General features: G+C 36.6%; 1 pseudogene; it reads left to right on the top strand.

The window, feature by feature from the left end:
- Window positions 1-1,934: 1,934 nt before the first annotated feature.
- On the top strand, window positions 1,935-6,083 carry LOC140522487 (bromodomain testis-specific protein-like; annotated as a pseudogene).
- The last annotated feature ends 9,855 nt before the right edge of the window (window positions 6,084-15,938 follow it).

Below are 15,938 nucleotides of genomic sequence, written 5' to 3'. Positions count from 1 at the left end.
ATAATAAGTAAATCATTTCTATCATACTTCATATTTAGAAAGACCTTTACATTTATTTCCTGATTTATTCCCCCAAACAGCACTGTGAAGTAGAAATTATTTCTCTCCTTCTCTTCGAACTACTCCTTGAATAAAAGCAAAATGTCATTTCGTCAAAATTTGTAAATATATAAATTACACATGCAAAATGCCATTGAGAATGAAAGTAATTAGGTGGAGAATCTCATTATTATCTTCTACCTTAATCAAAGTGACCTCACCATGCTGATTTCCAGCTCCATACGTTCAGCACCCTCTTCTTCTCACTTAGTTACACTTCCCTATTTAGTATACCTATCTAAAACCTATCTACTCTTCACTTCAAGGTGCCTTTGAATTACAAAAGTATGATTCTTTTGCCATAACGCTTTTTGAACTTTTCATACCTATTGAATTCTTAATCTCCCGAATTCCACTTAGATTTGGACAAACCATAATTTAGTGGTTAACTTTATACTGATTTCCTTATGGTGTTCACATCTGTTAACAAATTATCATGTCCTGATTCTAAGTCTGTTTTTTTCAACTAGATTGTGGTTCCTTGAGGACAAGAATTATTTATTCTTCATTTACTCAATAGAGCTTCCTTTTCCCAGAGTGTTGGCAGTATAAGTAAGTGTTATTACTGTAATAGTAAAAGACGTTGTAGTAGTTGTTCTAGCAGTAGTAGCACGAGTAGTAGAAGAGGAAGAACAAGGAAAGTAAATGTTTATTTGTTGATTTTACCATGAATTGAAAGTTTACCCAACATTAAATTTGTTCTAAGGCAATAATGGGCCTAAAGCATTTTTTTGTTTTTCTGGTCTTATTTTTTATGCATTTTCAATTTCCCAGAGACCCAGTGGCAAAATAGAAATTCAGTATAAAATTATTTCATTCTCAACATTTTTAGTATTAGAAATTGTTACGATGAATGTGAAGTTAATCGTAGAATAACATGGCAGTCAAAGTCTCACAACCTGCTCCTTTTATTACTATAAAATGCCTTTCTCCATAATCAGTTGCTTTCCCACAGTTACATGTATTATGTAGTAGGCTATTTATCATGATACCAGCCCAAAATTATAGAAATAGATATTTCTGATAACGTTCAAAACACAGTTTCAACCTAGTATCCATCGTACGTGGAAAACTAAGCAAAATCTATGTCAAAGCAGTCAAAAAGAGAACTTTGGATGGTGAGAATTTTCAGAGATACATTGGGGAATTTTGTATAGAGATTTGAACCTAGACTTACAAAGATCTGCCTTCATATATGGTCTTAGGTGCGAAGGCATAGCAAGGAAGCAACAATTTAGATTCCATCTCTGACAACATGAAATTGGTCATTTAATTCACACTCAGGGGAAAGTGGCACCATTTCTTGTCTAATTTTCCTGATGATGAAAATGTTCACTACGTAAGACTTCAGTGAAATGATAGTTACTTTCTTCATCAAAACTTATTTCATCAACCAGTGACTGTTAATTATGCAAATAGTACTATGATAGATTCTGAACAGGTTACAAAGACTTGGTGTAAGACATGGCCTCTTACCTTGAAGAATTTTCAATCTCACTGGGAAACCAATACAAAACAGAGGAAATTCATTTATTATACAAGGTAGAATTTAAAGAAGTATTAAATAAATGCTATACCTGTAAGTATTTATATAAAGGAGAGATTATTATAGTTGGAGATTAGCGCAGGTGATGTTGATCCATTACTGGGTTTCCAACGCCAAAAATATTCCATATAAATTTGCTAAGTTAGTACCTCTGCTGGAAGAACAATTGCCGAATACCTACATTATATATGTATATATCTATATATCTATATATATATCTATACACACACATGCATATATATGTATATATGCATATGTGTATATGTATATATCTGTTCCTCTATATATATGTACACAGAAACATATGCATGTGTACATACACAAATTGTCCAAAATCTGCGTCTGACTGTGACTTTTACCAGATTTTGAGTCCTACCTCAGTCCATTGCCATCCACATGATTTTCAACAAATGGCTTCCTGTTTCAGGCCTCTGATTCCTCATTTATTCCATGATGTGCTAACTCATCTCTAGTATCCCTTTCTGCTCTCACAATCTATAGTTCTAAAAGACTAAACTGCACTTCTGTTACACACCTAGCAATGGATATGAATTGGACTGAATAGTTCTTGAGGGTCCCTTACAATTTTGAAATGATATCCTTATTCCCTTTCGTTTTCAGTAGCCTCCTTTTCTTAGAATTTTTATCTCTTTTCCATCCTTTTTCACATTCTATATTCCAGTTAAAGTTAAAATGTCTCTGCAGAATTCTGAAGAAAAAAGTGATGAAAAACTTTACAATATTGTTCTCCCCAGGTTGAAGAAGAGCAAAATGACACTCAAAGACAAAGGCAGGGTCTGAGTGTCAGTTCTTTGTAAGATGGAATTCTGAATAAGCCTCCATGAGTGAACAAAGAAATAGAAGCTACTACTTCCAAAATGAGTCAGGCTGGTCACCATTTCGAGTGAGCAGTAACGCCGATGGGTGAGTGGCGATACAAATACATGGAAGACAACACTCCATCAGGAAAAAGCTGTTCAGAATGTCTCTGTCAAGCCAACAGATGGCTATTGCCAACCCCCTTCCACCAGAGTACATAAATGCCAGAAAGACTGGCCTCCTCACAAACCAACTGCAGTAATTGCAGAAGATTGTCCTGAAGGCTCTATGGCAGCAAAGTTTCTCTTTACCCTTCCAGCAGACTGTGGATGCGGCCAAGCTCACTCTCCCAGATTATTACAGCCTCCTAAAGCTCTTGGAACATAAATACTATGCGGAAGCCTCAGAATGTATAGAAGACTTGAAAATATTGTTTTGCAATTGTTTTGCAAGCCAGGTGATGACATTGTTCTAATGACACAAGTCTTAGAGAAACTGTTTCTGCAAAAACTGTCTCAAATGCCTTCAGAACAACTAGTGGCAGGTGGAAAGGAAAAAAAATGAAAAGGTACTCAACAATCTTCAGGAGTTTCCACTATGAAAGAAAAACCATTCCCTAAGGCATCAGAAAAGGTAGCTAAACAGCAAGTGATTCCATCTCCTCTATGTCCTCAGACGTTACTTTCTGCATTGCACATTGCTAAACTAGCTCCACCAAGCTATAACACACAAGCTGTAACATAAGTGAAAAGGGGTGTGAAAAGGAAAGCAGATACTATAACCTGTATAACGTGGATAGATACAGCAAGTAGTGAATCTTCATCAAGCCTGGTTGAGCACAAATCTGCTAAAATACCACTTGTAATAGAAAAAGTTGTCAAGAATATCATACCAGATTCTCAGCAAAAATATAGAGTTGGGAACATGTTAAATTAACTGAGTAATTAAAATACCGTAATGAAATTCTTGAAGAAATGTTTTCAAAGGACGAAGTAGCATATACTTGACCTTTCCATAAGCCTGTTGCCAGTACTGCTCTAGGACTCCATAAGTACAATGATGTTGTCAAAAATCCAATGGACCTTGGCACAACTAAAGAAAAAGGTATAACCAGAAATGTAAGGATGCACGTGAATTTGCTGCAGATGTTCAGTTAACGTTTATGAATTGCTGCAAGTATAACCCACCAGATCTTGAGGTGGTAGTGATGGCAAGAACACTTCAGATGTTTTTGAGATTCAGTTTCCAAGATCACAGATGAACCCATTGCAAGAATGTCTATGTGCTATATAGAAAAGGATGTCACCAAAGCATTCTGTAGAGAAAGTAGCAGTGATGCTTGCCAGGCCTAGAGGCCTGAGGGCTACCCGAGTCTTCTTACCTCTATCCCGAGGTCTTCGGTTGGCCAAACCGGATGCTGGTATGAGAGAAAGAATGCTCCAGAGTCGAACAAGGGTTGAGCTTTATTTCAGGGTCTAGTTACAAGTGCAGGGGAATTCTTCCTTAGGAGGGAACGAAGAATCTCCCAAGGAGGCAAAGATCTTACAATAAGAGATTGGAAGTAGAAGTATAAGTGGGGAGAGAGGGGGAGGGGAGAGAAGAGAGAGGAAAAGCTGAGCCTTGTTGTCCTCACCACTCCGCGCCCCTCCGCCCAAGAGAGCTTTCAGGCTTTCCTGATCCTACTTAAACCCTCCAGCAGCATAGTTTGCATCTGAATTCCGGGCTGTTAGATAACAATAGTGTGCCCAGATCCGGGACAATGTCGAGGGCGGGGAGAGCTCTCTCCCATCACGTTTCTCACGGGAAGAGGCGGAAATACACGAGATAGCTCGGTTCACCTCGATTCCCAGTCGTTTCCTGGGGGGTCTCGTGAGAACTCTAAGATTTAGAAGTTCCCACCTTTACCCGCCCGAGACTGTCCACCTGGAATTGAGCTTCCATCCCCAGCAGATGCTTCCTTTGAAGACAACTCTTTTGGAGAGTCTCCTGATGAGAGAGTGCAAAACTGCAAGAGCAGCTTAAATGTGTTCATCAACACCTGCAAGTTCTGTCTGAAGGACCTTACCAAAAGCTGAAGAAAAAGAATAAAAGATCTAAAAGAGAGAAGCAGAAAGAAACAAAAAAAAATGTATCAATAAAGATGAAAGTGAGAGGAAAAAAAATTAAGCAAATAACTACAGAAAAAGCTGAAAAATACCCTGCCAAACATTTCAAGGAACAAATGTTGGCAATAAATCTGGGGAGGAAGATAATGCTAAGCCTAGGAACTATGATGAAAAAAGGCAGTTAAGCTTGGCTATCAACAAACGCCGCAGAGATAAACTTGTGTGAGTCGTCCATATAACAGAGTTAGGAGAGCCATCTTTACTGAATTCTAATTCTGATGACAAAGAAATTGATTTTGAAACACTAAAAGCATCAATCCTGAGGGAAATAGAAAAATACGTTATGGTGTGGGAAAGAGACCCAGGAAATCTCACACTGTGAAAACACAAGTGTCCAAGGCCATGCGGGGGGCAGGGGGGTGCGGGGCACAAGGTTGAGCCAGAAGAGCAGCAGCAGTGACGGCGGTGGCAGCAGCTCCTCAGGCTGGGGTAGCAGCAGCAGCAACTTGAGCTCTTCTGATAGCAGGGATTCAGGTTCAGGTTAGTGTCCCTTTTCCATCTCTCTGTGTAGGTGGCACACCTGTTCCTTGAAAGACCAGAACTGTTCTCTTTATGGAGTATTTGTTGCATCCAACAGGAAGGTGTGATTTGTACTGCCAGGTCCATTTGCCTTGCTTTCCATCCCAATCTTTCCCTCCCACCTTCAAGTATGTGAACTTGTATAAGTCTCTCATAGACTGGTAATGTCCCAGAGATAATGAACAGTTGATGAAATCAGAGAAGATTGCTTAATAAAAAGTTTGAAAATGTGAGATCTCCATCAACTTATCACAATAATAAAGGGTCGCTAAAGGCATGTCACTTCATAATGACTGTGACTATCATCTGGTTCCTCATGGTAAGCAAGCCTAAAAAATGTTGTCTCTGGTGTGGGATACTTCATTCATAAATCCTCATCAGCAAAATGGGGAGGATGACTACAAATATGTCTCTCAAAAGGTTCATCAAAGTTTTAGGTGACATGATGTTTTGAAAGTACTTTTGAAAAACCATAGAAGGCCCACATAAATAATTAGGTTTTGCTATTTTTATTGTAACATCGTGACTAATCCGTGTGGGATAGAATGGATAGTGCAAAAGAAATCAAATATACCGAAAGCAGACAGCTTTGTGGGCTTAAAATTACAGTCCATATTTTCTGACTGATGAAGCACTTTTAAGACCTGTTCTTTAGGAAAATTGAGTCTGACAGAAATGTGAAATAGATGAAACTTCCTCAGTTTACTGAAAACACTATCCTTCTTGGCCTCCTGGGGTTGATTTTGAATTTCTAAGCAAAACTCACAATTCATGAATTTATTTTCACTAACATATTTTCTGTTTATTATGTTTGCGTTCCTGTTAGGAATGAAAAAGAAAAATATCTTTTGGATAAAAATGGAATCATACAGGATGAATTTGCCATGTTCAAAGTGGATGTAGACGCAGAAACAATTAAGGATCAGGAAAAATAAAATCAATATGTAGAAGACATTGAAGTTTTAAAAGCAAAGAATGATGAACTTCAAAAGGAATTACAACTGAATAAAGAAGCATTAATTAAATTCATATTCCACTAGGGTGGAAAAAATAAAAGTTCTGACAACTGGGAATGCAGTGTTGAACTCTAAATTAAACAATGCAAAGGGAAGGACAGCAGTCTAGAGAAAGAAATTGCATCATACTGTTCCCTTCTGATTTTTGCTCTTCATGCTCATGAGCCAAATGGGACATCAGAGAGAGCTCTTGAACATTCCTTTCAGGGACAACGTGAAGAATAGCTTCGTTTACAACACAAACTAAGTCATGACTTTTCTAGCCTAAGAGAAAACCGTGGTTCCCTTTGTTAAGAGCTCTCTAAAGGTGAACATAATCACTAGGTTAGAAAAAGAGGTGTACCATGTACATGATTCCCTCAGAAAAAAGACATTCATTTGAGAAAGCATACAGAGAGAATTACACCATGCAAAACAGAAGGCAAAAGGAATTTGAAAACACAATTGAACAGGAAAAGGATGAACCGATCAAATGCGTTGTCAAAGGGGCATGGTCAAGATGATGGAGTAGAAGCACGCACCTCTAGCACTCTCCTCCCACAGCCCATTAGATACGTGTAAAAATTAAATCTAAACAAACTCGAGAGCAGCACAAGCCACAAAATGTCAGATTGAAAGAGATTTCCAGCCCTGAGTAGCCTTGAAGTCCACAGAAAAGGTCTGTCATGCTGTGCAGAGTGAACAACAGAATAGGTAGCACAGTGACAGGGACAAGACTGGAGCAAGCCTCAAGAAAGCACCAGCAGCAGCTGCAGGTCCCATATTCCTCAACTCACAAATGCCAAAGACAGCTTCAAAGGTCAGTGAGAAAGCTCTTTCATTTGGGTGAGAAGGGAATGCAGCAGTCTAGGTGCAGGACCCTTGCAGCTGCATCTTCCATTGTTGGAGCCCTGGCCTAAACCCCTGGGTGAACTGAGAAACTGACGTGGATCTCAATCCTGAGTGGGGACCTTGGGGTTAGAAGGAATGGTAGCTGGTGTGGTGGAGCTAGTGGAGTCTCTGTAGAGGGAATACTGCTCACTGACCAGACCAGAGGCCAGGAGAGGAATCAATCCCTCCCCCTTATTTTTGCCACCTCGCAGGAACTGAGAACTTACATGTAACCAGAGTAGACCCTCCTCTTGAAAAAGGATTCAAAAGTCAAGAAACTGGCTGGGGAAAAGTTCAAACAAGGGAAAAAACATGAGTATAAAAGACTATTTTCTTTGCGAATGGGTATTTCTTCCATTCTTTGGATGAGGAAGAGCAATGCATACCATCAAGGGAAGTCAAGTCTTCTACATCCTAAACCTCTAAAATATATATGCAGTGGTCTCAGGCCATATAAGAGGTCAAAAATGATTTTCAAAATCAGCTAAGAGAGGTGGAGGAAAATTGGGAAGTGTTATGAGCGTAATGCAAGAACATCATGAAAAACGAGTCAACAGCTTGCGAAAAGACAACCAAAAAAATACTGAAAAATTTAGCACCTTTAAAAATAGACTACCTCAAATGGCTAAAGAAGCCCAAAAAGCCAATGAGGAGAAGAATGCTTTAAAGAGCACAATTAGTGAAATGGAAAAGGAGGTTCCAAATCTCACTGAAGAAAATAGTCCTTGAAAAATCAGAAAGGAGCAGATGGAAGCTATTGACTTAATGAGAAACCAAAAAATTACAAAACACCACCAAAACAATGAAAAGTAAAGAAGATAATGTGAAATATCTCACTGGAAAATCAACTGACCTGGGAAACAGGTCCAAGAGAGACAACTTAAAAATTAAGGAACTACCTGAAAGCCATGATCAGAAATAGAGCCTAGACATCATCTTTCATGAAATTATCAAGGAAACTTGCCCTGATATTCTGGAACCAGTGGGCAAAATAAATACTGAACGAATCCACCAATCACTTCCTGAAAGTGACTTGAAAAAAAAACCCACCTAGGAATATTGTAGGCAAATTCCAGAGATCCCAGGTCAAAGAGAAAATATTTCAAGCAGCCAGAAAGAATCAATTTGAGTATTGCAGCAATACAATGGGGACAACACAGGATCTGGAAGCTTCTACATTACGGGATCAAGGTGCTTGCAATATGATATTGCAGATGTCAAAGAAAATAGGACTAAACTGAAAGATCACCTAGGAAGTGAAACTGAATATAACACTTTAAGAGAAAAAAATGGTCATTCAATGAAATCGAGGACTTTCAAGCATTCTTGACGAAAAGACCAGAGCTGAATAGAAAATTAGACTTTCAAACACAAGAATCAAGAGAAGTATAAAAAGGTAAACAGTGAAGAGAAATCATAAGTTATATACTAACCTGAAATATTTACATTCTTACATGGAATGATAATATTTGTAACTCTTGAAACTCTTCTCAGTATTTAGGTAGTGGAAGGGATTATACACACACATACACACACACACATAAGTAAATATATATGTATATATGGAGAGAGGGAGAGAGAGAGAGAGAGAGAGAGAGAGAGAGAGAGAGAGAGAGAGAGAGAGAGAGAGAGAGAGAGAGAGAGAGAGAGAGAGAGAGAGAGAGAGAAAGAGAGAGAGAGAGGGAGAGAGAGAGGGAGAGAGGGCAGAGATTGACTTAAATAGGAAGGGATGATATCTAAATAAATAAAATTAAGGTAAGGCAGAGGTGAGAGGAAAAAAATGAAGCTTGCTCTCATCACGTTTGATTTAAAGAGGGAAGAACATGCAAACTCAATTTGGCATGAAAATTTATCTTACACTACAGGAAAGTACGGGGGAAAGGGATAAGTAGGGTTTGGGAGATGACAGAAGGGAGGGTAAATGGGAGGAGGAAGTAATTACAAACAATCAGTTTTGAGGAGTTTTAGAAATGACTCTTGTGAATTGTTTTTTCACATAACTGGGAAATAAGAAATGCAGGTAATGGGGTGTAGAAAACTGTATGGGGTATAGAAATGTATCTTGCCCTACTGGAAAAGAGAGAATATAGAGATATGGGAAGGAAGGGGTGTGATACAAGGGAGGGGAGACTGGGGGAAGGGGTCATGAGAATGTACACTGTTTTGGGGTGGGGGAGGGGAGAGATGGGGAGAAAATTTAAAACTCACAATCTTGTGGAAATGCATGTTGAAGATTAAAAATAAATAAATAAATAAATTGGGAAAAAATACGCAAAAATACATCTTGTCAAAAACGACCTTATCCAAGAAATACGTGCCCAAATTCAGTGTTCAAATATGTTCCTTCAGCTACAGCATGAAGACACCCAAAAGACAGTCATCCTTCAAGAAAAGCTATTGAGTCTTGCCCAGGTACAGTTTCTTGATCTCTTCAATAGAGTTTATGCTGATACTAAAAAGGAAGTTCTTGTGATAGAAGAGAGAAAAAAATGGTTAAATCAGTGAATGTAACCAATTTAAAAAGCAAACATGTAAATATGAAAATGAGAAAGCTGAGCAGAGGTAGATCTTTAAATAATGTATCTGATAAGCATTTAACTTTCAGAAATGGAAGTTAAAGTAATTTTGATCAAAATAATTGAGGAATTTGAATTTTCAGCAGGTAGACATTTTTAACTTTATTGTAAAAATTCTGCTATGTAAGAAAGGAGCATGAGAACCAATAATATGACATATGATAAGAAAATAATGACATAATAGTCTCTAAGTTAATATGAATGTAATAAATCAGTGGAATAAAATAAGCATAATTAAATAAAGAAATGACAATAATCTTAAATAAAAAATAAAATAAAAAATGAAATTATACAAATAAAATTTTAAAATCATCTTTTAGGCTAGATGGCTCACTTTGCTGAAAGAAATTATGTACTGCATGAAATTTTGACAATAAATATTGATAGGGGTAATCATTAATGCAGAAGTACTGATAAATTTATTCTTCTAACAATATTCCTAATGTTCCATTTTAATACTGTAATGGAATAAATTATTTGAAGTGCTAAAACTTAAGAAAAATTCTACAATGTCATGCTAGGAATAATATCACAATTCAAATCAGACATCTCTTTTGAGATACTAGAGCATATTACCACTACATGTTTTACAAGAATGTAACCATGCTGAACAATCCGAGTAGTTGCAACTCAGACTTCTCTGAACTAATTTTTGAAACACTAAAGATTGTATCATATTTTTAGTGAAATTCCAAACACGAACCACCACTTTTCTGTAAAACTGAGGACAGTAATTCTGTTCAAAAGGATTATGTTTATGCATGTAGCATTAACTTTTGTGTGTTACTGATCTTATTTTTTAATTGTGCTTCCCTAGGATTTTTTCATTTATCTCCATTTTTTTTTATTGCTTTGACACTTATTCTTGCACAGTGTCCAAAATTGCAGACTCTGGAAGATAATCTTGATTTATGAAATCAGTAATAGAAATTATTTGGACATATTTCTATCAGGCTAAAGTCAGATACCTGCAACAAAATTTCGTCTTTCCCTCAAATATCATTTGCAGACAGTAGTTTCACAGCAAGTCACATCATTTTATCGAATTGATAATGAAGATCAGAAAAAACTACAGAAGCAAAAAAATAAAACTAAAATCAAATTACGCAATTAATAATTTGTCCCTGATTAATGAAAAGTATATTCAGTATGATGTTTCTCTTTTTTCACCAATATTATAAACGTTCTGAAAACTACTACTACTAATACTAATGCTACTGCCAATGCTACCCCTACTACTAGTACTACTAGTACTACTGTTGCTGCTACTACTACTACCACTACTACCGCTACCACTACTACAACAACTCCTCCTACTCTACTCTTCAACTTCAAGAGACTTTTGACTGAATGTTTTCCCAGGCTCCTTTTTGGACTTTTCACCTGTCTTGACTTCTTAATCTCCTGAATTCCACGTGTCATCAGATAGCACATAATTTAGGATTTAAGTGTATATTCATTATGGTGTTCACATCTGTTATCAAACTATCATTTCTTTTTTCTAAGTCTTTGTAACTCAACTAGAAAAATGTTCCTACAAGACAGGGATTACTTATACTTTGTCATTTTTGAAAGAATTCCTTTTCACAGCATGTTAGCAGTAGAAGTAATTTTATTATTGTAGTAGTAAAAGTAGTACGAGTAGTTGTGATAGTAGTGGTAGCAGTAATTCTAGTAGCAGGAGTACGAGTATTAGCAGTAGTACTAGCAGTAGAAGAATAAGAACAAGAAGAAGAAAACGAAAGATTTATTTGTGGATTTTGCCATGAGTTGAAAGTTAAGCTAAAATTAAAATTGTTGCAAGGTGACATTTGGACTAAAGCACTTTGAGTTTTTCTAGTCTGATTTTTTTAAACAAATTTTCAATTTCCCAGAGCCCTCAATGGCAAAATACATATTCCATATATAATTATTGTATCGTTACTATTATTATTTTTGGAAATTGTTACAATGAAGGCAAAGTTAAGCGTAGAATAACATTGCAGTCAAATTTTCCTAAAGAGTTCACTTTATTACCATCAAGTAGATTTCTCCATTCTCGGTTGCTTTCCCATATTTGTATGTAATTATGTATGCTATTCATCATTATGCCAACCAAAAAAGTATGGAAGTGGATAATAGCGATGTTCTTCAAAACATTTTCAGCCTAGTATCCATCATACGTGATAAAGTAAGTGAAATTTAAGCCAATGTGGTCAAAAACAGAATTTTTGAGCATGAGATTCTTTTCCACTTAGAGGTACTTTGAAGGAATTATGCATAGAAAGTTGAGCCTGGGGTTAGAAAGATCTGATATCAAATGTTGCCTCAGATGCTATCTGTGTGATACAAGTCATTTAATCTTTCTCATTTGGGGGATAATAACAACAGCTGTTTCCCAGGATTGGTGTAAGAATCAAAAGAGATAATAATTGTAAATCTCTTAGCTTTGTGGCCTTTATTTTAGGCACATATTAGACACATGATAAATGCTACTGTCTCTGCTCCAAAAACATAGTGACCATTGTCGATTATGTTAAACTAATCACGGCCTCCCACATTTTCATAAGCACTTCCTAATTTTAAAAAAGTGTTCTCTTCACCTGGTTCATTTCAGTTTACTTGTCTTAACTAAGAAATTATTGTGAGGGCCAGTCTCATTCCTATGGAAACTTTTTTCTTTTGCATTTTCATGTTTCAGAAATTTTTCTAAGTTTCAGAAATCAGTATAGCAAAGAAATAAGCTTTGTTTTCCATTTAACTCCCCTATCACTCATTGTCTTCATTTCCCTCCTTCTTTTAGGAGCACACTGATGGAAATAATAACCTTCCAAAGCTTTTGGCTTCAGGCTGCAGTCAAAAAACTAGGTGTGGACCGAGCCCTCGAAGGTAAAGCAAGGAAGCAATAAGTTGGAGTCCATCTTTGGCAGTACAAATTACCTCATTTTATTTGTGATCAGGGAAAACTGGCACCCTTTTTCGTCTAATGTCCCAGAGCATGCAAGTTTTCAGTATGTCAGCTTTCAGTCAAATTACAGTTTCTTCCTTGTTCAAAACTTACATCATCAACTAGTGCATGTTAATTATGCTAATTGCACTATAGTAGGTCCTCAGTAGGTTGCAAAGGCTTTGTGTAAGACATGCCCTTTCTCCTTGAAGAATCTGCAGCCTCAATAGGAAGCCAATGCAAAATAGAGGAATTTCATTTTTAATATAAGATAACACATAAACAACTATTGAGGGAATGATATACACATAAGTATTTATAAAAGGGAGAGATCACAACAATTGGAGATTACAGTGGATGGGATTAATCCCGTGGTGTTCTTCTTAACACAAGAAACACTCCATGCAAATTTGCGGAGGTAAGAACTCTACTGGAAGAACAATTGCCAGATACTTAAATTTTATGCATGCAAATGTACTTATGTTTTTATGGATCAACTATCCTATGCCATCTGTTACGTCCTCAGTTGTAGCCATACATAAATGAACACATTTTATGTACCCGGGACTAGTGCCGCTCATATTCCTTAAAATGAATTCTGTTTCCTCATTAACCAGTTCTTAAACATGGGTTTTATCTCCTCTGATTGTTTTCCCATGGTACTGGCATCTTAACACTTAAAACACAGTCTTTCTGTGATCCTTCTGCTTTTTTTTAGAACGTCTTCAACATCTATATAAACACAAAAAGCCATACCCATATCAACACATTTTTTTTATTCAATACTGTAGAGAAATCTTTGGCAAAGTCATCACATATAATATAAAGAATTACGTCCTAATTTAGTTATTAGTTTCTATTTGTATGCGTATTTTCTTCAACTAAGATTAGAAACTTAAAAGGTATTGCATATCTATGGCATCTTTCTCTCCCTTTATAAAACGTGCCTAATTCTAAGGACCTCCCAGAGCCAACATGATAAATGTAATGCAGTCAACATTCAATACAGCAAATGTTTCATTTTTTTTAAAGACACAATTAAAATGCCTTAAAAATATATGTACTGAATGTGTTAATCACTCAGGGAAGATGAAATGATTAAGCATTTTGGGTCAATGGCTTGTAATCTTCTGAGTGATTTAGATATGATAAGGAAACATGAATAAAAGTTAATAAACATGTCTTCATTGTGAAGTTTTAATTAAAACGTTCATTTTGAAAACAGATAGTTTTGCAATTTTTAGGAAAACTTTCATGAGAAAGTCTCCTTATTAAGCCATAGTTGACCACTTTGTTTCACTTGTACATAGATAGGAATTATAATCACTCCTTCCCTTTGCCAATCAGCTCACCTTCACTTCATTTTATTTCATTGAATCGTGTGGCGTAAGATCTATACATGTGTTCTTACTTCTGCAGCTCCTTAATCAACAATTTGTTTCACCCTTCTGTTCTCTGCAACTATATCTATGAAAATGGGTGTACTCAATATTACTCAATGGTCTTACTTGCTCTCTGTTCATGGCTTGGACCACCATAGATGCTGGGGCATCTATATCACCATATAATTCCCTTATGAATAGAAGTTTATTTTTGCCATTAAAAAAACAACAACTAGTCTATATTCAGACTGTAGTCAGCTGATTCTGATGTCATTTCCAGGAATCAATCTTTTCTTTTCTCATAATAACCAATTTCATTTCTTCTTTGTGTGTGGTTTTCTTTTGCTTTGGGTAGTTACCTTCAAATTCTGGAAAAAAATCATCAGAAGAGACATGCAGACAGAGAAATATTCTAAATCATCGTAAAAGCCTTTGTTCTCTTTCATTTCTCAAACGTGAGTTATGTTTTTCAGCATACCTTCTAGAATCCCCTTTTCTTCAATCTTTCTTCTGAAGTCACTAAACATCAAAAGAAGTTATGATTTGAATAATACCTCTTTATTTCTCACAGAAGGTCTCTTCTTTGCTCTATTCAACACATTATTGGCATGGAGGTAACAATTATCTTCATGGTGGTCTTTTTATAAAGACTTGTCGTAATCATTGCTGTATGTGATGGCCAATTATGTGGAAAGATGGATCTTGTTGCTTTGGAGCACGTAGTGAAACCAACAATGATCGATCCCTCTAAGCTATCTTTCAGTTTCACTAGAATTTTATTTTGTCTTCTCCCTTATTGTGGTGACTTCATTAAGGGTGTTAAGGATTTTTTGCAATAACAGAGCAATTTCTCAGTCATCCTACACTGAAATTACCAACGGTTAAGTTAATATTCATAAAATGACTTAAACTATAATTGTCTCAATACCATCTCCACTGCGTGGAAGGAGGGATGTCGTTGAAAAGGACTAAAAGCCATTTATGCTTTTATCTAAGTAAGTACGAAGCATATACACACTACCTACAAGATCATTTGTTTTACACGGTGGGCAAATGAACTCGGAATTAAAATAGGACTTGGACGCACTTGAACTGAGCTTTCAAAAGATACTGGGAATTCTGAAAGACCCAGGGAAGGTGGGATTATATGCCTGGCATGGGAGAAAGTCTTTGGAATATCTTGGAGATAGAAGATGGAATAACATTTTTTTCTTTTTTAATTATTATTTTATGTGTTTCCAGTGTTCTACAATCACTTCCATATATCTTAGATTTTTCTCTCATCCCTTCCTCTCCGTCCTCCTCTCTGCACCCGCCCTCCATGAGAAAACATACAATTTCATATGGGGTCTATACATACATTCGTACTCAATTCATTTTCATCTTATTCGTGTTCCTTAGAAGAATTAAAACGAATGGGAGAAATCATCAAACAAAAGAAAACATAATACAAAAGAAAATATTCTCCTTCATTCTGTGATCCAATTTCGTAGTTCTTTGTCTGCATGTGAAAGGCGTTTTACCTTAAGAGACCATTCTGAATTTTTTAAGTCCTTGCATTGCAACGAAGGACTACGTCCACTAGAAACATTTCTCACACACTGTGGTTGGTGCTGTGCGAAAAGGATTTCTGGTTCTGCTCCTTTCACTCAGCATCATTTCATACAAGTTTTTCCAGGTCTCTCAAAGTCTTCCTCTTCATCATTTCTTATAGTACATTAACATTCCATTACCGTTAAATACCACAGTTTATACAGCTGTTCCCCAATTGATGGTCATCGCCTTGATTTCCAGTTTTGGGCCACCACAAAGAGAGCTGCTATGAATATTTTTCTCCATGGACACATACATGTGTTTCTTCTTCATCCCCGAAGAACACCTTCCCATCAAAGAATTGATGACACTTGAATTTGTTCTGAGTGAGGGAGGGCTGTGCAACATCAATAGAATCACTTCGTCCCCAGAGCCATCTGAATCTAGTGAAGTGATATTCCTCAGGAAGCCTGGAGATGACCACAGA

The sequence above is a fragment of the Notamacropus eugenii genome, chromosome 2, assembly GCF_028372415.1.
Source record: "Notamacropus eugenii isolate mMacEug1 chromosome 2, mMacEug1.pri_v2, whole genome shotgun sequence".
In the NCBI taxonomy this organism is placed as follows: Eukaryota; Metazoa; Chordata; class Mammalia; order Diprotodontia; family Macropodidae; genus Notamacropus; species Notamacropus eugenii.
This window is presented reverse-complemented; position numbering and strand designations above follow the sequence as displayed.